We start from the raw sequence: 20,882 nt of genomic DNA, 5'->3' as shown, positions 1-20,882 counted from the left end.
TGCAGCGAGTAGCAAACGCTACCGCCTAGTTTACTTAGGTCCAACGCACTATAATCCTATCTGAAAACAACTTATCTCATAGAGTTGGAGGCCGGTTTCTAGGGAAGGGAGGAATTCCATGGAGCTTGGCAAAGACACGTGGGGATCGTAGATAACGATATTTGCTTGCATGGACGGCTATAACTGCCGTATTAGAAGACCAGAGGGAGATGCCTTGGTTGTGTTTAATGCATGCCATGTGTTAGCGACCGGGCCTAAAGCGCGGCTGCTACAGCGCTTGTGATTTCGGTGCGAGAGCAGCTTATGGCGGCGAGAGCGAGTGGACAAACGAGAGTTGCGGGTTGATTCCGCTTGGTTCCTTACACGTTTATTTTCACGCAGATCTGAACGCCCTTTCAACCCAGCAGCTGACGGAGCTGGTTGAGGCTCTATGTCAAAGAGCCACACAGGGCACTCAGAATGACAAGCCAGCTTTTCAACTCTGCACCTTCCTAATCGCGGTAAGCCGGCTTTTCCCTCCTGTTCATTGTTCGTGCCGTGTGACCGATGCAGTCCGCATTCTGGGCGATTTTCTTGCGCTGTCCTTACAGCAGCACATAGCAAGGTATAATGATGCTGAGAATGCGTAAGATTACGAGGTACCTGTATGATTGTCTTTACCTATGACGGTTGTACTTGGTGTCCTTGCCGTCCGTAGCAGAATTCATATTTTGACTACTGCTTTGCTCTCGTTACTTCTGTGTTGCTTATTATTTAGAGTGGGCTTAATCTATAAGCAACTGCACCAAACAAAAGCACACTTTATCGACCACCAGTAAACATGATGAGGAAACCTCTCGGGCTCCGTAGTTGTGGCGTTTCTTCTGCTCGCTGCTGTCTGTAATAAACCTAAGACTCCTGAGGGAGATTTTTCATCAATTCTATTCATGGCATCAGTTAATTTCAATATGCGCCGCTTGAAACTGGGTTTCGGGGTCCGTGCCTTTATCTTTGTTAGTTATGTGCAATTTTAAGCATAATAAATGTACTATAACGAAAGCAGGACTGTGTTGGCAGTGTAATTAATACATATGTGTTCTGCTCGAACTCAAGCAATAAACTAATTTCCTTTTTGCGCACCATTCTGTCACGCTCAGAAGGAAAGCGGCGAAAAGTTTCCGGACATGCTTCTGGGCACCTGCGCCGATTGGTTCGACAAGCGGCACCAGCTGCTTCGGCCGCTGAACGGGCCCGAGCGGGTGCCGCGCAGCTGGACGGCTTTCGTGTCCTTCTTTTTCGAAGCTCGTGCTGGGCCTGCAGCGTCGCAGCGGAGAAGGAGACATGGCGAGCAGCACGCTGTTCCTGGCCCAGCTGCTGTGCGACTGCTGCCACGACATTCTGCAGTCCCCTTCGCTGGACAACGCACAAGACGTAAAGCTCTAATTCTGTAGTAAGGCGAAAGACTTTAATGCCTCATGCTGTCCTTAGCAATCCGTGTCAGCAGCCGTGTGTTCGTCCGTGTCGGCAGATGTGTCCGCGTTTGGACGGGTGTCCACCGAGATATGCGGGACAGTTACTGCTACTTCTCTTTCCTCAAATGCAATTTTCAGTTTCTTCATTAAGGCCCCTCGTTCTCTTTCTTCTTTCATTCCCACTTCCTCCCTTCCTGTATGGTACAGTGCGGTTCGGGTGTCCACCGAGATGACAAAGTTTCCTTTCCACAAGAAGAGTTGCGTTCAAAGGGCAAGGCATAGCGCGAATGGGTAGTGGCGTTCCTCCCTTTACTGTGCGGGTCGGGTGTCCATCGAGATGACAGAATTACGGCGCCATTTACTTTCCTCAAAAAGCGTTGCGTTCAAAGGCAAAGGCATCGCGACGAAAGGGTTGTGGCGTTCCTGCCTTCCTTTACTGTGCGGTTCGGGTGTCCACTGAGATGACAGAATTACTGCGTAATTTCCTTTCCTCAAGAAAGCGTCGCGTTCAAAAGGCAAGGCATCGCGCCGAATGGGTGGTGGCGTTCCGTGGACTGCCTGGCAGCGCTACAACACGCTGTCGCGTTCTACTCCTAAAGGCGAAGGTTAAGCGTCATTAATTAGCAGTTAATTAGCATTTAGTCATTAATCAGTAATTAGTCACTAATTAGTAATTTGTCATTACTTCGCCATCAGCCCCACCGCGGTGGCTCAGTGGTTACGGCACTCGGCTGCTGACCCGAAAGACGCGAGTTCGATCCCGGCCGCGGCGGCTGAATTTCGATGAAGGCGAAATTCTAGAAGCCCGTGTGCTGTGCGATGTCAGTGCACGTTAAAGAACCCCAGAAGGAGGAAATTTCCAGAGCCCTTCACTACGGCGTCCCTCATAGCCTGAGTTGCTTTGTGACGTCAAACCGCAATAAACCAACCAATTATCTGTGACGTCATCCAGTGGTGACGTCAGAAGTGTCACATAAGCAAACTGTTGCTGAAAACGCTTTCGCCTCTACGCTCTTTAGATAGTCAAAGTTCTCCTGAATTTTTTTCTTCGGCTTCTCAGAGCCATTATTAACCACCTGTGTCCTCAAGCAGGATACGTGAAACCAAGCAGTTCGAAATTATCACTGCGCTCCGTAGGAATCAAACGAGTCTTAACGATGTATAAAAATGTGACGCACACGAATAGTGAGGAGCCCATTGCTCTCGAGGAATTTGCAGGGATCGCATAAAATAATTTGGTCCACTCACGGAAATAGGTGCACGGAAACTAACATGACGGTCAGCAGTGATTTTTGGCGGCACTGCGAGCCCTCAGAACGCAGTCCGGTCCGTACTCCTCAGACAGTTCTTCCAAACAAAGCGCACGAATGGCATACACAGCAGAAGTAACCGAGAAAAGCAAGCAACGCGACTGCGTCCTATGTACCGCACGTGAGGCTACGTTGAAGAAGTAATGCCCTAAATAGCACACCAGCGAATACCTTAATACGTTAGGGCTCGTATCACATTCAAGTGCCTACTCTTGATGAAGCCGGCACCAGAAATGCACCTTTCGCTCTTGGATCCTTACTGTAAACCTCGGATGCTCTGCAGAAGTAGGCAACTTTAATCATTATTGTGGAAGCTAATCAAGCCGAATGTATATATTTGATTCAAGATGGTGCCCTCAGCGCCATAATGAATGGTGCATTGGTGAACGCAACGCGGCTCGCTCACATCTTCTGATGGGAAAATCGTGCTCTCAGTAAGCTCATATTAACGTACTCGGGAAATTGTATAATCTAGTAAAGTATCAACGACAAGATAAACAGTACGTTTATACGTCATTACTATTGTTCATCTATAAGGAACTCAGCGACGAGATTCTCCTGTGGGTATAAATTCAAAACTTTGCTGGCCGCTTTCTGCAAAACACCACAAGCCCCTGTTATATTTTGTGCTATATTGTGCTGTAATTGCAGACTTTTGTTGCTAACCTTAGTGATTCCGCTCTGCTAAGCTGGTCTTAGCAGTGAGGGCACTAAGAGTCATGCGATATTGACCTCAATGTTGCCCTCGCGTGCTTACCACTAACCAGTGCTGTTTTTTTTTTCTCACAGATTGCGTGTTCACGGTCGGTTCTGAGGAGCACCGGCAAGATCATCGAGCATAACGCTCCCCATCTGATGCAGACCTTGGTGCAGCGGATGCCGGAGGCGTTCCTTCAGCCTGGCCTGTCGGCCATCGCGCGCAAGCATTTGCTGGAACTGATCGAGATGCGCGCTTTCGGATGGTAGTCCTCGGAAAGGAGGAGTACTACGAGAACACGTCAATTTAAGATGAAGCTTATATGGAAAAATTGTTGATTCGCTTGCAAGCCTGTTTAATTCGGCAGAATCAGCAGTCAATGATGACGTGTTATTTCTAGCTGCGCTTCTATTTTAAAGTAAAAATAACATGACAGCTCTGGAAATCTTTTTCTTGTTGTGTTAGCAGTGTCTTGAGCCAATTGTGATTTTGTCGTCAATAAAAGAATGAACGTTTCGATAGAATATAAGATGCTGTGTTGTCTTCATTTTTGTTGAAACATCTGCGGCGCATTTCACTTCGTGTTGAATAGAGCTATGCAAAGCCAAGCAAACGCTAGTGGTCTTCTTTTCGTGCGAGATCTACCGCTGGTTCATGCAGTGACACATTTGCTGTGATCACTGCGGTTTAAAACATCGATACCAGCGCCATCGTGAAGTGAAGGTGATTGTATCCGGCGCTGAAAAAAAATTGGTATGGGTGATTAATAGAAACATCCCGATAGTGCGAAAATGAAGAAATGCTGTGTGCCGGATTTTTCTCTTCTCGGGCATGACATACTGAATTGTTTAGATTTCAACTCTACCTTCACCTGTCTCCTTTGAGCGTTTTTTAAGTACAGTTGGTTTTTTGGGACTTGACCACTGATTTTCATCAGTTCGGGATCTAGGTATTGCATTGTATCGAAAGCGTATGGAGCAATCAAATATTTCAGTAAAAAAAAAAACTACGTGACAAAAGAGTCAAGAAACAAACGTTCGGTGGTGGTGACAGAACTTAACTAAGTAAACTTGAGTGTAAGGATATGACACACTGTAATATTGAACTTTCCTCACATACTGACGACCCGCTTTCCCTGGAGACCAAGTTAGCGGGCCGAGCCGTGTTTGCACACAGCTGCATCTATACGCGGCTCCGCAGAGGAATTATGGGTCACGTTATCAAATTGCAGGGAAGAAAAACAGAAATGGCTACAGTGAAAAATACAGCTGGGGCATTCAACGACCTGCTCAGGTTTACGTCTAGACGGACGGCGAAGGGAGTGAATAAAACGTTTTCCAAGGGATACCTTTCCATGAGAAACTGTTGGGCTGCGACCAAATAGGATGCATTATTGAGATCTCGAGCAATTTTCGTCCGGCTGCTTGACTAACCTATACACACATCTCTCGAAGACATCGTCGGGTCGCCGCCTCCTTGCCGGACTACGCATCAAACACACCACTCTCATGGAAAAGTGCGTACGTGGGCCCTCTTCCCGCGAACATGGACCGTGAGGCACATAATGGCCGGTGCCTGGCGCGGGCGGAAGCCCTGGCCCGCCACTATGGATCGAAACCCGGCGTATTCTACGTGGATGCCTCAGGCCCCCACCATGGGGAATGGTACACAGCCGCAGTCGCCCACTAATCCAAAACAGTGAACGGCCTTACTTTCCGAGCCCGTGCCATAACACACGCGGAGGAGGTCGCCATTGCATTGGCTGCATCTGATTCCAATTTAAAAACAATTATTTCCGACTCGCGAGGGGCATGTCGGAACGTCGAGCAGGGCTGGACACCGTATCTAGCCTACCGCATTCTTCAAAACAGCGTCTACACCGGTGACCCCGCGCAGCGGCGTATCGTTTGGGCTCCCGCTCACATAGGCCTTGAGAGAAATGAGGCAGCTGACGCCGGCGCCCGCGCGCTCTCTCAGCGGACATTCCCCTCCGACCCTGACGATCAGGCACTCGAATTTATTCCAGCTTACACCTTCAAAGACATCGTTTTACTCTATCAGTCTGGCCATGGTCTTTATCCCCGCCCGTGTAAAGCTCTGTCAAAAGCGGAGGAGCGGCTTCTGCTCAGCCTGTATACTAATACTTTGCTGTGCCCGGCAGCTCTGAAACACTTCGACCCTTCTTTCCCTGGCAGCTGTCCGCACTGTGCGTAGAAGTCTTCGGACATCTACCACATGGTGTGGGCCTGTCCCTCCAACCCTGGTATCCCCCCTCACCCCAACCCAACCCGGGAGGACTGGGAGGCGACCCTGCTCGGCTGCTCTGACCTGCAGGTGCAACGGGCCTTGGTCGCGCGAGCCTGGGAGGCGGCCGATGCCACTGGGGTCCCGAACTAGGGATCTCCACCTAGTATTTGTAAGGGCTGGCCCCCTCTGGGTCAGCTCATGCATAACCTCCTGTATTATACTTGTACATAAATGTTTTCCACCACCACCACCTTGGACATTTGACTGAGTGTGTGTGCTGCTCGAAAGGACGAAACAGGGCTGGGCTACTGAAGAACGTAAGATATCGAGGGACATAAAGCAATACCGCACCCTTCTCTCTGAATTACGACCACGTGCTGCGATATGAAAAATTAGCACGCAAGCTTTCTGAGTAGCTTGAAGCGGAGCGCACTTTCTATATTTTCTAAATCTTTACCTCCTTTTTCTGTGTACCCTTCATTGTGCATGCTGCAGACGGTCATTTGAAGTATCCCATCTTCGATACTATAATTCAATACATTTTCTCTATCTGTATCAAGTATCCCTTGGCAGAAATGAAATTATCAGAGTATCAGTATCGAAAAAAAATCGGCAGTTGTTTAGGTCAGGTTAAGCCGGATAAATTGCGTTAGCAATGGTGCATGAGTTCTTCTGGGGATTATTCGGCGCGTTGCGTTCGCCTGGTAGCATTGCGGCGTTCCCGAGCAGTCAGGTGTTGAGATTCATCGGCGATCGATGACGTGGAACCACTCCGCGAGGTGGAACGTTGTCGCCGAGCTGCATCCTTAGCACGACGCTTTGTAAGACGTCCTTCACGCTGTTCTGGCGTCTCTTGTGCACGTTGTCGGTTTCTCGCTTCGGAACAGCAGCCGAGACACCGATCCGACTCCCCGCTGCACAGTTTCGACTCCGGGCCATCAGGGCCTAGCAGGAAACGAAGCTGCAGACGCGGCGGCCCGAGCACTCACTCACCGGGCGTTACCATTGGGTCCTGAGCATCTGAAACCTGAAGGTGGCTCTTTACTCTCGTTCAAAGACATAACATCTTATTATAAGGATAGGCACCGCGTGTACCCAGCCCCTGCAAAGAGACTGGGGAAAGCAAACGAACGCGTTCTACTTAGACTATTCACTAATACAATGCTGTGCCCGGCAGTATTAAAACACTTCGATCCCGCGTTCACTGGCAGGTGCAAACACTGTGGCGAGGTGGGTGACACCTACCACATGGTTTGGGCTTGCCAGCGCAACTCAGCAAAAGGCTTTGGTCAAGAGGGCTAAGCTGGCGGCTTCGACCGATGGGGTCCCGGAATAGGGATTCCACCCATTGCAGGGCTCTTTAAGAGAGCCTCACCTCTTTTATTCAATAAAGGCTTTTCATCATCATCATCATCATCCAGTTCTCCTTAGAGAAGTGCACTGCATAGCAAAGCATTCACGCCAATGGAGGGAAGGGCAAAGGAAGGGCGCATAACTGGCCGCCTGGGGCAGTGGACACCTTAGTCGCGCTTTAAGCTACGAAATCAACCGAGCGGGAGCTTGGAAAGCACACGAGGTGCGAATAACTGCCCTCTTGGAACAATGAACACCTATCATGCTTTGGTGGTGAAAATGTTTTAATGAAATGGTTTAGGAGGTTGTAGCGGTGGTTGGAGCTCTCAGTCCGGAACCCCATTGGCATAGGCTGCTGTCCGGGCTCTTTCGATGAGTTGCTTTTGACTCTTTTCGTCCGAGCTGGACAGAGCTGCCTCCCACACCTCCTGCGTTGGCTGGTTATTAACAGTGATCGCCTGATTTCGTTGGCAGGCCCATACCATATGGTACAGGTCCGCCTTCTCCACGCAGAATATGCATTGTAAGTCAAATGACTCCGTGTCTATGGCATGTAGTCTTCGTGGGTTGTTGTAAGTGTTGGTCTGTAGCTTTAGGAGGTGGTGTTCCTCCCCTTTATCTAGTGTCTTATCCGTCATCACGTGATGTGACGTCATCACGTGACGTCACATCATGTGATCTCACTTCAAGGTCAAAGGTGGCCACCGCCGGGCGTCGCGCGAAGGCCCGAAACCTACGTTAATATGCTTCGCATAATAAACGTTTTCCACCACCACCAACGCATCGCGCCGAACGGTTGGTGACGTTCCGTGGACTCCCTGGCAGCGTAACAACACGGTGTCGCGTTCCACTCCTAAAGGCAAAGATTAATGAATGCACAAATAGAATAAAGTGAGCAATCGAGTTGCTTCTTTCTCAAAGGTGAATAATGCCACCTAGTATTGCCAGGTGGCGCATAGCCTGGGGACATCATCATCATCATCATCAAACCGTCGCTCGGTGCGGAAACCGAGAAGTGCCACGACACTCCTGCGGAGGTGGTGCCCGTGCCTGGACCCCACAAGGACCAGCGCTCCCTGCGAAAGATAGAAAGGACCAGACCTAGCGGCACAACCAGGTATCTACCTTTGTCCTTTATGCGGCTGGCTTTGATCAGTAATTATTGGGATGTTTAGGCTTAGGTGAATAAAGGGCCGCTGTACGTTTGAAAGTGTTAAGGTTAGCACATACATGCTGAAGTTACCACCGCGGTACTCCAGAATGAGCAACTGCTCGGTCTCAGTCTGCTAGCCAGTGTACTGACAAGAGGACCTGTATTTCTCTGGGCAAAGCGTTCATCATTGGGAGGGGATCATTTGTTTTTAAGCATGAAATGCTTTTAGCTCCCATTATCGGCAGTGTGGTGACGTCACGCCGAGACCGAAAGCCAACTTTCGGGCACTGAATTCCACTCATCCGGGCATTGAAATAAGAGAATCCGGGCACCGTACGAGATTTAATGAGATTTAACGAGACTCTCTAAGCCCTTCTACAGGATCGGCATAAAAGCGGCGATAGCTACGCGCCGAACGGGTGGTAGCGTTCCTCCCTTCCTGTACGGTTCGGTTCGGGTGTCCACCGAGATAAGAGAGAATTACTGCGTAATTTCCTTTTCTCGATAGGCGTCGCGTTCGAAGGGCAAGGAATCGCACCGAATGTCTGGTGGCGTTCCGTGGGCCGCCTGGCAGCGCTACAACACGCTGTCGCGTTCCACTCCTAAAGGCGAAGCTTAAGCATTTTTAATTAGCAGTTAATTAGTATTTATTTATTAATCATTATTTAGCCACTAATTAGTAATTTGTCACAACTTCGTCATCAATTATGTGTGACGTAATACAGTGGTGACGCTTCTGCATCGTCCTGCATTTCATGCTTAGATTTTAAAGTGGTGTGGAAAACGCTTTCGCCTCTACGTACTTTAGAGAGTTCGAACGCCTGCATATACATTCTTGTCAGGCCTGCGCCTCGTCGTGTCCGCGTACGCTTCGTGTTATGCCTGTAAACATTTCATGCTTACTGTACTCTTGGTTATGGGAGAGGCAGAGTTTTTTTTCGCTCTGAGGAGGAAGCCCCGGTGAGGTGGAGAGGGGTGTGAAGTGTGGTGGGATGCACAGCGTGAATTTGAATTTTTTTTTCTAGGCAGGGTGTTTTCTAGAGAGGATTACACGGAATAATCTGCGCAGCTGTAATTAAACATCACCCAAGCTAGCAGAACAGTATCCGCGTTCTTGATGATCAAACGGCACGGACGGTGTGCTGCGGGATGCTAGGCACAAGTTTGGGTTTCAGGGATAAAGCGTCTGACCAGCGGAGCAGGACGAAGTCCGCACACAAACAGAAAGGGGGGAAGAGCTGTTAGGAGATGGGGCCTCTTCGTGTTTTGGGCCCCTATAAGCTATGACGTTAATATTGTCACGTTGTAGTGACGGCAGTCCAGCGGTCAGGAAGACACCAGAAATACTTGCAAACGAAGCTCTTTATTTGGGCTGACTTGCGCCCTCAAAAGAACTGAATCACTCGGCGGCGGCGTAAGCAACAGGCGTGCTCGGCGGTCGTCGAACTACGAATGTCCGCCGCTCGCGGCATCGCTCAATTTAAAGGCGGCAAGGAAACTTCCAGATAACAGGACAAGATCATCTACAGTAATCTAGAAAAACCTAGATGCAGCCCTTCATGGCTGCGATCAATCGAGATTAGTCTGGTCGCTTCTCGCGCCACGAACAAAAGTGATAACAACCCTTTCCTGCAGCCTTGAGCGTGAACGAACAAACACTACAATGATACGTGGCATTACCCCCCTTCCAAAGAAGCATCGTCTCGATGCTTTAAAATGAAAATAAACACGGAGAATGAAACTTCGAGTCCTTCAGCGTTCATAATATGGCTTCAGGCGTACGACATGTACGACTTCCGGGCGTGGGCGGCGTCGCTGAGATGCTGTCGTGCCGTCGGGGATGACTTCATAGTCGAGGCCACCGATGCGACGGAGAACCCTGTACGGGCCAAAGTAGCGTCGCAGCAACTTTTCGCTCAATCCGCGGCGCCGAACTGGCGTCCATATCCAAACCCGATCACCTGGCTTGTAATGCGTGTCTCGTCGGCGCAGATTGTAGCGTCGGGCGTCGGTGTGCTGCTGGTCTTGAATGCGAAGCCGTGCAAGTCTTCGGGCTTCCTCGGCGCGATGAAGGTAGGCGGCGACGTCGAGGTTGTCTTCGTCGGAAACGTGCGGGAGCATTGCGTCGAGTGTTGTTGTGGGCTTCCTGCCGTATACCAGCTGGAATGGAGTAAACCTGGTTGTCTCCTGGGTGGCAATATTATAGGCGAAGATCACGTAGGGCAGAATAGAGTCCCACGTCTTGTGTTCGGCGTCGATGAACATGGAGAGCATGTCTGCGATGGTCTTGTTCAGACGCTCTGTGAGTCCGTTGGTTTGCGGATGATAGGCAGTTGTCCTCCGATGACTTGTCTGGCTGTACTTTAAAATGGCTTGCGTCAGTTCCGCTGTAAATGCTGTTCCTCTGTCTGTGATTAGTACTTCGGGTGCGCCGTGTCGGAGGAGAATTTGTTCGACAAAAAATTTGGCAACTTCTGTTGCGGTACCACTAGGCAACGCTTTTGCTTCGGCGTAGCGGGTCATGTAGTCGGTGGCCACGATGATCCACTTGTTACCTGATGATGAAGTAGGAAAGGGGCCGAGTAGGTCCATCCCAATTTGCTGAAAGGGTTTAGTTGGCGGTGGTATGGGGTTCAGGAGTCCGGCTGGTCTAGTCGGAGGCGTTTTGCGTCTTTAACACTCACGGCACGTTTTCACGTAATGCGAAACGTCGGTAGCTAGCCGCGGCCAATAGTACTTCTCCTGGATGCGGTGCAACGTGCGAGCAATCCCGAGATGCCGTGCAGTCGGCTCATCATGACATGCCTGCATAATTTCTTGCCTGAGATTTTTGGGCACGACAAGAAGATGCACTGTCCTGTTGGGCGCGAAGTTCTTCTTCAGAAGGACATTATTGTGAAGGACGAAGGACGACAGTTGGCGCTTGAACCCTCGGGGAGGCGATGCGGTCTTGCCTTGCAGATAATCAACCAGGCTTTGCAACTCAGGATCCGAGCGCTGCTGCTGCGCGAAACTGCTCGCGCTTAGCGGTCCTAAGAAAGCGTCGTCGTCTTCCTCTTCCGGTGCTGCGTCGACGGGGGCTCGCGACAAGCAGTCTGCGTCGGAATGCTTGCGGCCAGATTTGTAGACTACAGTTATGTCGAATTCTTGAAGGCGCAGGCTCCAACGAGCAAGGCGGCCGGAGGGATCTTTCAAATTGGCTAGCCAGCACAGAGCATGGTGATCGCTCACAACCTTGAATGGTCGTCCGTACAGGTAGGGGCGAAATTTCGACGTGGCCCAAATAATGGCGAGACATTCTTTCTCGGTGGTCGAGTAGTTGGCCTCGGCTTTCGACAGTGAACGGCTAGCGTACGCGATAACCTTCTCTTGTCTGCCATTTTTCTGAACGAGGACCGCTCCTAAGCCCACACTGCTTGCATCGGTATGAACTTCGGTTTCGGCGTTTTCATCAAAGTGCCCGAGCACAGGAGGGGACTGTAAGCGGCGCTTCAGTTCGTTGAAAGCTTCCTCTTGCGGCCTTTCCCATTTAAAAGGCACGTCAGCCTTGGTAAGTTGGGTCAAAGGTTCAGCGATGCGCGAAAAGTTCTTGACGAATCGCCGGTAATAAGCGCATAATCCAAGGAATCTGCGTATAGCCTTCTTGTCATTAGGCTGTGGAAACTCTGCGATCGCAGCAGTCTTCTTGGGGTCTGGGCGAACTCCATCCTTGCTTACGACGTGACCAAGGAACAGCAGCTCCTCGTAAGCGAAGTGGCACTTCTCTCGTTTCAGTGTCAGGCCTGAAGACTTGATCGTTTCCAGCACTATCCGAAGCCTTCTGAGGTGGTCTTCAAAGCTTGAGGAGAAGACAACAACGTCATCTAAGTAGACTAGGCAAATCTGCCATTTCAAGCCTGCGAGCACCGTATCCATTACTCGCTGGAACGTCGCTGGGGCAGAGCAGAGGCCGAATGGCATCACCTTGAACTCGAAGAGTCCGTCTGGCGTGATGAACGCAGTCTTCTCGCGATCTCTTTCGTCGACTTCAATTTGCCAGTAGCCGCTCTTCAGGTCCATCGATGAGAAGTACTTAGCGTTGCACAGCCGGTCCAGTGTATCGTCGATGCGGGGGAGGGGGTAGACATCCTTCTTCGTAATGTTGTTCAGGCGGCGGTAATCGACGCAAAAGCGAAGGGTGCCGTCTTTCTTTTTCACTAGGACGACCGGTGCTGCCCAGGGGCTCCTCGATGGCTGGATGACGTCGTCACGAAGCATTTCCTCAACTTGCTTGCGGATAGCTTGGCGTTCTAACGGCGATACGCGGTAGGGGCTCTGTCGCAGTGGTCGTGCGTGTTCATCTGTGACAATGCGGTGCTTGGCAAGCCGGGTTCGTCGCACATTCGATGCTGATGAGAAGCAATCGGCGTACCTTTGAAGAAGACTGCGTATTTGGTCTTGTCTGCTCCGGGGTAATGCTGGGTTGATGTCGAACGTGGGTTGATGGCCTTGTTCAGATAGTTCTGCAGGTTGGTCGGGTAGGGCAAATACGTCTCTGATGTTTGCCAGCTCGTCGAGGAAAGCGATCGTCGTACCTTTGTTTAGATGCCGGTATTCTTCGGTGAAGTTGGTTAGCAACACCTGGGCTCGGCCATTTCGGATTTCGGCGACTCCCCTCGCGACGCCCAATCCTCGATCCAGGAGTAACTGGGTGTTCCCCTCGATAACACCTTCGGCATTTTCGATGTCTCCAGTACCTATGCCGACGAGAACACTTGATCGGGGCGGCACGCTCAATGCTTCATCGAGGACGTTTAAGGCAACGTGATGAGTCGCGCTCGTCGCAACAGGTATGGCTTTTTCCGTGGAAAGCTTGATCGACTTAGATCGAAGGTCGATGATCGCCCGATGTTCGTTCAGGAAGTCCATTCCCAAAATCACGTCTCTCGAGCATTGCTGTAGGATCAGGAAGGTTGTCGCATAGGTTCTCCCATTTACAGTAACTCTCGCGGTGCAGCGTCCTGACGGCGTAATCAGGTTGCCACCTGCGGTGCGGATCAGCGGGCATCCCAGGTTGTTGTCACCTTCCTGAGTCGGACAGCGAGTGGGCCACTCATGACAGAGTAGTCAGCTCCCGTGTCCACCAAGGCAGTAACCGCGTGACCGTCGACCGTAACTTCAAGGTCACTTGTTCGCGTTCTGGTATTGTACGTTGTCTTCGGTGTCCGATCTCGGCTTCGTCGAGTAGTGAGGCTGCGGTGGGCGTACTGCGACGTTATTTCACTTGGCAGCGGTAAAAGCTTCAAGTCTGGCCGCGTCGTCGTCGGTGTCGTCGTCGTCGGCGTTGTCGTCGTCGGTGTTGTCGTCGTCGGTGTTGTCCTCGTCGGTGTTGTCCTCGTCGGTGTTGTCGTCGTCGGTGTTGTCGTCGTCGGTGTTGTCGTCGTAGTTGAGGCATGGTCTTGAGTACTCGTCGATGGAGGATCTTTGTCATTGCGCTTAGAAGCAACCTCACCTCCAGAGGCTGCTTTATTTAGTTTAACCTTCGTGGGCTGGGGGAGCGTCCACGCACGGCGTAACCTCGGCTAGGAGAAACAAAGCGCGGGGACGATGGCGACGGGGAACGTGATAGGCGGCTCGGCGATGAGTATTCTTCCCGACGTAAAAACTCCTCGATTTCGGCTGGTCGCTGGCCGGGTCGGGGTCGTGGAGCGTCGTAAGAGAACCCTCGGATGCCCAGTCTTCTGTATGGGCAGTGCCGGAGGACGTGACCGGCTTCGCCACAGTGGAAGCATAGTGGGCGGCGCTGGTCGGGAGTTCTCCACTCGTCGCATTTCCTCGGCTGCGCGCGTCGCTCGTAGGACGGGCGGGTTGGGGCGAGTGGGCGGCGGTCCAACGCAGCTGGCTGAGGGCGATAGGGGCTTGGGTCCCGTCGTCGAGGTGCAGGACGGCGCACAGCTGCGGCGTAAGTCATGGCTGGGGGCTGCAGAGGCTGCGTGGGTGTCGGCGTCACACCCAAGGCCTGTTGAACCTCGTCCCGGATGACGTCAGTGAGCGATGAAAGTTGCGGCTGCGTTCCCGTTGGCAGCAACCGTCGGAGCTCATCTCGCACAACTTCACGTATAACCTCCCGCAGGTTATCATTGTTAGCGGTGTCCATGCAGCTTGCTGACAAAAAGCGCTGCTGGCGGTCATACTGGCGGGCTCGGGCGTCGAGAGTTTTCTCCATTGTGGATGCCTCTTCTACGAATTCAGGGACGGTTTTCGGTGGGTTGCGAACGAGGCCGGCAAATAGTTGCTCTTTAACTCCTCGCATAAGCAACTTCACCTTCTCTTCTTCCTTCATGTTCATGTCGGCACGCCGGAAGAGACGCTTCATCTCCTCAGTATACACTGCAACGGTCTCGTTTGGGTGTTGTATGCGAGACTGTAGCAGCTGCTGGGCTCTCTCCTTTCGCACGACGTTTGTGAAGGTCTTCAGAAGCTGTTCCTTGAAGGTTTCCCAGTTGGCAAGGCTGGCTTCCTCATTCTCGAACCAGACTCTTGCTGGTCCCTCCAGGGCGAAGAAGACGTACCTAAATTTCATGGCGTCGTCCCAGTTGTTGAAGACAGCCACACGGTCGAACTGCTCCAGCCATTCCTCGGGGTCGGCGCCAGGCGAAGCGTCGAAGGTTGGTGGCACCCGGGGCTGCTGCAGAATGATTGGAGTGGTCGTCTGGGGCAAGGTCATGATGGACGTTGGTACTTGCTTTCGCTTCCGGGTAGGGTCCGGCAGGGTCCCGAACTCAGGTGCGTCCCCTTGCAGGCGTCGGCTTGCGCGGTGGACTGGACTCAGGTCCTGCGGTAGATGACTCAAAGGGCTGGCGTCTCGACTTGTAGGGAGTGTCCGGAACATGGGAGGCTACCCCGCACCTCCACCAGATGTCACGTTGTAGTGACGGCAGTCCAGCGGTCAGGAAGACACCAGAAATACTTGCAAACGAAGCTCTTTATTTGGGCTGACTTGCGCCCTCAAAAGAACTGAATCACTCGGCGGCGGCGTAAGCAACAGGCGTGCTCGGCGGTCGTCGAACTACGAATGTCCGCCGCTCGCGGCATCGCTCAATTTAAAGGCGGCAAGGAAACTTCCAGATAACAGGACAAGATCATCTACAGTAATCTAGAAAAACCTAGATGCAGCCCTTCATGGCTGCGATCAATCGAGATTAGTCTGGTCGCTTCTCGCGCCACGAACAAAAGTGATAACAACCCTTTCCTGCAGCCTTGAGCGTGAACGAACAAACACTACAATGATACGTGGCAATATAGCTTAGGATGAAATTAATATAGAATAGCAGCGGGGGGGGGGGGGGGGGGGGCAATATGACAGAAAGGGTAAAGTCCCCAGCAGAACAGGTAATTGGCCCAATATATGCCGAAGGTCGGTCGTACAAAGGGCCAGAGTAAAGATATTCATTTGCAATATCGGGCCGATTACCTGTGCTTATCATTACAAGTTTGTGTGATTGTTGAAGAGATCCATGGAAGGCTGGTCTTGGGGAAGTATCTTTAAGTCAGCTTTTGTGAGGATTATGGGGGCGTTTTGTTTTGCACGGGTATGCTCAGGAGGATGCCAGAAACACTCACTACCTTAAACACCCTCGCAGCGATGTGGATATTTGCACAATCCCCTGTACCACGTCGTGTGCCTACGTCAGCGTGGAAAGTAAAAAAAAATTCAGAGTGGCACTTTCTTGACCTAAAGGGCGGTCAAGCGAAAGCCTTAAGCGCGATGTTACTGCTTGTGTCACTGATGTGTTGTTAAGATATTAAGCTTCGCCTCTAGAGTGAAACGCGAAGGCGTCTTGCAACGCTGCCAGGGAGTCCATAGAAAGCCATCGCCCGTTTGGTTCTATGCCTTGCTCGTCGGTAAATTGGTTTTTGAGGAAAGGAAATGTGTCCGTCTGGCATACCTTGGGGGACATCTGAACGTCGCCGTAACGACGAAAGGAGGAAGATGCGAGTGAACAAAGACAACGTATTCACTAGACGCGTCTTTGTTCATTGTGGACCATCGAGCGGGCATTGCGGAGTGGTTAGCATTCTCGTCTCGCACTCCGGAGACCGCGGTTCGATTCCCGCACTCGACCAATTTCCTACTCGGTTTTATTTATTTATCTGGTCTGACTAGAAAGTTTTAATTAGGTTAATTGGGTAATTATGAAATAACTAAACTCATTCCCACTTAATTCATCACTTTACGATCTCTTTAATTGGTTGCCTGCTTACTAGTCAAAGTACGATTGGCCTGTCGACAACTCCTGTTTACAACGATGAAGCAATTAGGGCTTCCGCCTTAATATGTATGACAATTGAAGGGAAGAGCTTTCTTCCACGAGGCCAGGACTGGAATTTTTTGGACCAAAACATACTCAGTCAGCTCCCACGAGAAGGACACGTTATGCGGAGCGTGTGGAGAGGAGGAGTAAACGTCTGAGCAGTGACTCTTCTCTGCAAAGGGCTTCAACCTACAGTTAAAAGGAGCGGGGCTGGTTTATTGACAGCACTGGTTTTTAAAGACGTGGAGGGCATGACATGACAAAAAGGCATGACATACCGCACGCACCGGATCTGACAGTCGTTTCTTAATGTAGTGCTCTGCTGTCTTCTTCAAGGTATTCTATTCGATGGCGTGGTCTGCGAAAGACTTGCGCAGCTTCCCTCCACTTCGGCAGCTGAAATGCGCCTTGGGCGACGAGCCGGAGTCTGCGAGTGCTCCCTCGCACGGCCAGGGCCTCATCAAGAGGGCGCTGCAAGGTGAGAAAGCGTTTGGCCGTGTTCATCCAGCATGGAGTGGAGTTCACCGCCCGTGAGCCCACATGAAGGGCACCGTTTTGAATATTTATATCTGGTCGCATAGCGCATAGAGTGCAGTTGGTTTTAGGAGAGTGCAGCGAGTAGCAAACGCTACCGCCTAGTTTACTTAGGTCCAACGCACTATAATCCTATCTGAAAACAACTTATCTCATAGAGTTGGAGGCCGGTTTCTAGGGAAGGGAGGAATTCCATGGAGCTTGGCAAAGGCACGTGGGGATCGTAGATAACGATATTTGCTTGCATGGACGGCTATAACTGCCGTATTAGAAGACCAGAGGGAGATGCCTTGGTTGTGTTTAATGCATGCCATGTGTTAGCGACCGGGCCTAAAGCGCGGCTGCTACAGCGCTTGTGATTTCGGTGCGAGAGCAGCTTATGGCGGCGAGAGCGAGTGGACAAACGAGAGTTGCGGGTTGATTCCGCTTGGTTCCTTACACGTTTATTTTCACGCAGATCTGAACGCCCTTTCCACCCAGCAGCTGACGGAGCTGGTTGAGGCTCTGTGTCAAAGAGCCACACAGGGCACTCAGAATGACAAGCCAGCTTTTCAACTCTGCACCTTCCTAATCGCGGTAAGCCGGCTTTTCCCTCCTGTTCATTGTTCGTGCCGTGTGACCGATGCAGTCCGCATTCTGGGCGATTTTCTTGCGCTATCCTTACAGCAGCACATAGCAAGGTATAATGATGCTGAGAATGCGTAAGATTACGAGGTACCTGTATGATTGTCTTTACCTATGACGGTTGTACTTGGTGTCCTTGCCGTCCGTAGCAGAATTCATATTTTGACTACTGCTTTGCTCTCGTTACTTCTGTGTTGCATATTATTTAGAGTGGGCTTAATCTATAAGCAACTGCACCAAACAAAAGCACACTTTATCGACCACCAGTAAACATGATGAGGAAACCTCTCGGGCTCCGTAGTTGTGGCGTTTCTTCTGCTCGCTGCTGTCTGTAATAAACCTAAGACTCCTGAGCGAGATTTTTCATCAATTCTATTCACGGCATCAGTTAATTTCAATATGCGCAGCTTGAAACTGGGTTTCGGGGTCCGTGCCTTTATCTTTGTTAGTTATGTGCAATTTTAAGCATGTTAAATGTACTATAACGAAAGCAGGACTGTGTTGGCAGTGTAATTAATACATATGTGTTCTGCTCGAACTCAAGCAATGAAGCTAATTTCCTTTTTGCGCACCATTCTGTCACCCTCAGAAGGAAAGCGGCGAAAAGTTTCCGGACATGCTTCTGGGCACCTGCGCCGATTGGTTCGACAAGCGGCACCAGCTGCTTCGGCCGCTGAACGGGCCCGAGCGGGTGCCGCGCAGCTGGACGGCTTTCGTGTCTTTTTCGAAGCTCGTGCTGGGCCTGCAGCGTCGCAGCGGAGAAGGAGACATGGCGAGCAGCACGCTGTTCCTGGCCCAGCTGCTGTGCGACTGCTGCCACGACATTCTGCAGTCCCCTTCGCTGGACAACGCACAAGAGGTAAAGCTCTAATTGTGTAGTAAGGCGAAAGACTTTAATGCCTCATGCTGTCCTTAGCAATCCGTGTCAGCAGCCGTGTGTTCGTCCGTGTCGGCAGATGTGTCCGCGTTTGGACGGGTGTCCACCGAGATATGCGGGACAGTTACTGCTACTTCTCTTTCCTCAAATGCAATTTTCAGTTTCTTCATTAAGGCCCCTCGTTCTCTTTCTTCTTTCATTACCACTTACTCCCTTCCTGTATGGTACAGTGCGGTTCGGGTGTCCACCGAGATGACAAAGTTTCCTTTCCACAAGAAGAGTTGCGTTCAAAGGGCAAGGCATAGCGCGAATGGGTAGTGGCGTTCCTCCCTTTACTGTGCGGTTCGGGTGTCCATCGAGATGACAGAGAATTACGGCGCCATTTACTTTCCTCAACAAGCGTTGCGTTCAAAGGCAAAGGCATCGCGACGAAAGGGTTGTGGCGTTCCTGCCTTCCTTTACTGTGCGGTTCGGGTGTCCACCGAGATGACAGAATTACTGCGTAATTTCCTTTCCTCAAGAAAGCGTCGCGTTCAAAAGGCAAGGCATCGCGCCGAATGGGTGGTGGCGTTCCGTGGACTGCCTGGCAGCGCTACAACACGCTGTCGCGTTCTACTCCTAAAGGCGAAGGTTAAGCGTCATTAATTAGCAGTTAATTAACATTTAGTCATTAATCAGTAATTAGCCACTAATTAGTAATTTGTCATTACTTCGCCATCAGCCCCACCGCGGTGGCTCAGTGGTTACGGCACTCGGCTGCTGACCCGAAAGACGCGAGTTCGATCCCGGCCGCGGCGGCTGAATTTCGATGAAGGCGAAATTCTAGAAGCCCGTGTGCTGTGCGATGTCAGTGCACGTTAAAGAACCCCAGAAGGAGGAAATTTCCAGAGCCCTTCACTACGGCGTCCCTCATAGCCTGAGTTGCTTTGTGACGTCAAACCCCAATAAACCAACCAATTATCTGTGACGTCATCCAGTGGTGACGTCAGAAGTGTCACATAAGCAAACTGTTGCTGAAAACGCTTTCGCCTCTACGCTCTTTAGATAGTGAAAGTTCTCCTGAATTTTTTTCTTCGGCTTCTCAGAGCCATTATTAACCACCTGTGTCCTCAAGCAGGATACGTGAAACCAAGCAGTTCGAAATTATCACTGCGCTCCGTAGGAATCAAACGAGTCTTAACGATGTATAAAAATGTGACGCACACGAATTGTGAGGAGCCCATTGCTCTCGAGGAATTTGCAGGGATCGCATAAAATAATTTGGTCCACTCACGGAAATAGGTGCACGGAAACTAACATGACGGTCAGCAGTGATTTTTGGCGGCACTGCGAGCCCTCAGAACGCAGTCCGGTCCGTACTCCTCAGACAGTTCTTACAAACAAAGCGCACGAATGGCATACACAGCAGAAGTAACCGAGAAAAGCAAGCAACGCGACTGCGTCCTATGTACCGCACGTGAGGCTACGTTGAAGAAGTAATGCCCTAAATAGCACACCAGCGAATACCTTAATACGTTAGGGCTCGTATCACATTCAAGTGCCTACTCTTGAAGAAGCCGGCACCAGAAATGCACCTTTCGCTCTGGGATCCTTACTGTAAACCTCGGATGCTCTGCAGAAGTAGGCAACTTTAATCATTATTGTGAAAGCTAATCAAGCCGAATGTATATATTTGATTCAAGATGGTGCCCTCAGCGCCATAATGAATGGTGCATTGGTGAACGCAACGCGGCTCGCTCACATCTTCTGATGGGAAAATCGTGCTCTCAGTAAGCTCATATTAACGTACTCGGGAAATTGTATAATCTAGTAAAGTATCAACGACAAGATAAACAGTACGTTTATACGTCATTACTATTGTTCATCTATAAGGAACTCAGCGACGAGGTTCTCCTGTGGGTATAAATTCAAAACTTTGCTGGCCGGTTTCTGCAAAACACCACAAGCCCCTGTTATATTTTGTGCTATATTGTGCTGTAATTGCAGACTTTTGTTGCTAACCTTAGTGATTCCGCTCTGCTAAGCTGGTCTTAGCAGTGAGGGCACTAAGAGTCATGCGATATTGACCTCAATGTTGCCCTCGCGTGCTTACCACTAACCAGTGCTGTTTTTTTTTTCCCACAGATTGCGTGTTCACGGTTGGTTCTGAGGAGCACCGGCAAGATCATCGAGCATAACGCTCCCCATCTGATGCAGACCTTGGTGCAGCGGATGCCGGAGGCGTTCCTTCAGCCTGGCCTGTCGGCCATCGCGCGCAAGCATTTGCTGGAACTGATCGAGATGCGCGCTTTCGGATGGTAGTCCTCGGAAAGGAGGAGTACTACGAGAACACGTCAATTTAA

At 50.8% G+C, this 20,882-nt stretch overlaps 2 pseudogenes across 1 annotated transcript; both read left to right on the top strand.

The window, feature by feature from the left end:
• On the top strand, window positions 1-3,768 carry LOC149370372 (MIF4G domain-containing protein A-like; annotated as a pseudogene). Its single transcript, XR_016291244.1, has 3 exons — window positions 1-500; window positions 1,137-1,410; window positions 3,551-3,768. The product of XR_016291244.1 is annotated as an MIF4G domain-containing protein A-like (transcript).
• Window positions 3,769-17,552: 13,784 nt separating this feature from the next.
• Window positions 17,553-20,882, top strand: LOC149370371 (MIF4G domain-containing protein A-like; annotated as a pseudogene).

Source organism: Amblyomma mixtum, chromosome 1, assembly GCF_055824585.1.
Source record: "Amblyomma mixtum isolate Tamu chromosome 1, ASM5582458v1, whole genome shotgun sequence".
NCBI classification, from domain to species: domain Eukaryota; kingdom Metazoa; phylum Arthropoda; class Arachnida; order Ixodida; family Ixodidae; genus Amblyomma; species Amblyomma mixtum.
Note: the sequence above shows the minus strand (reverse complement) of the source record. Positions and strands in the feature narration are given on the sequence as shown.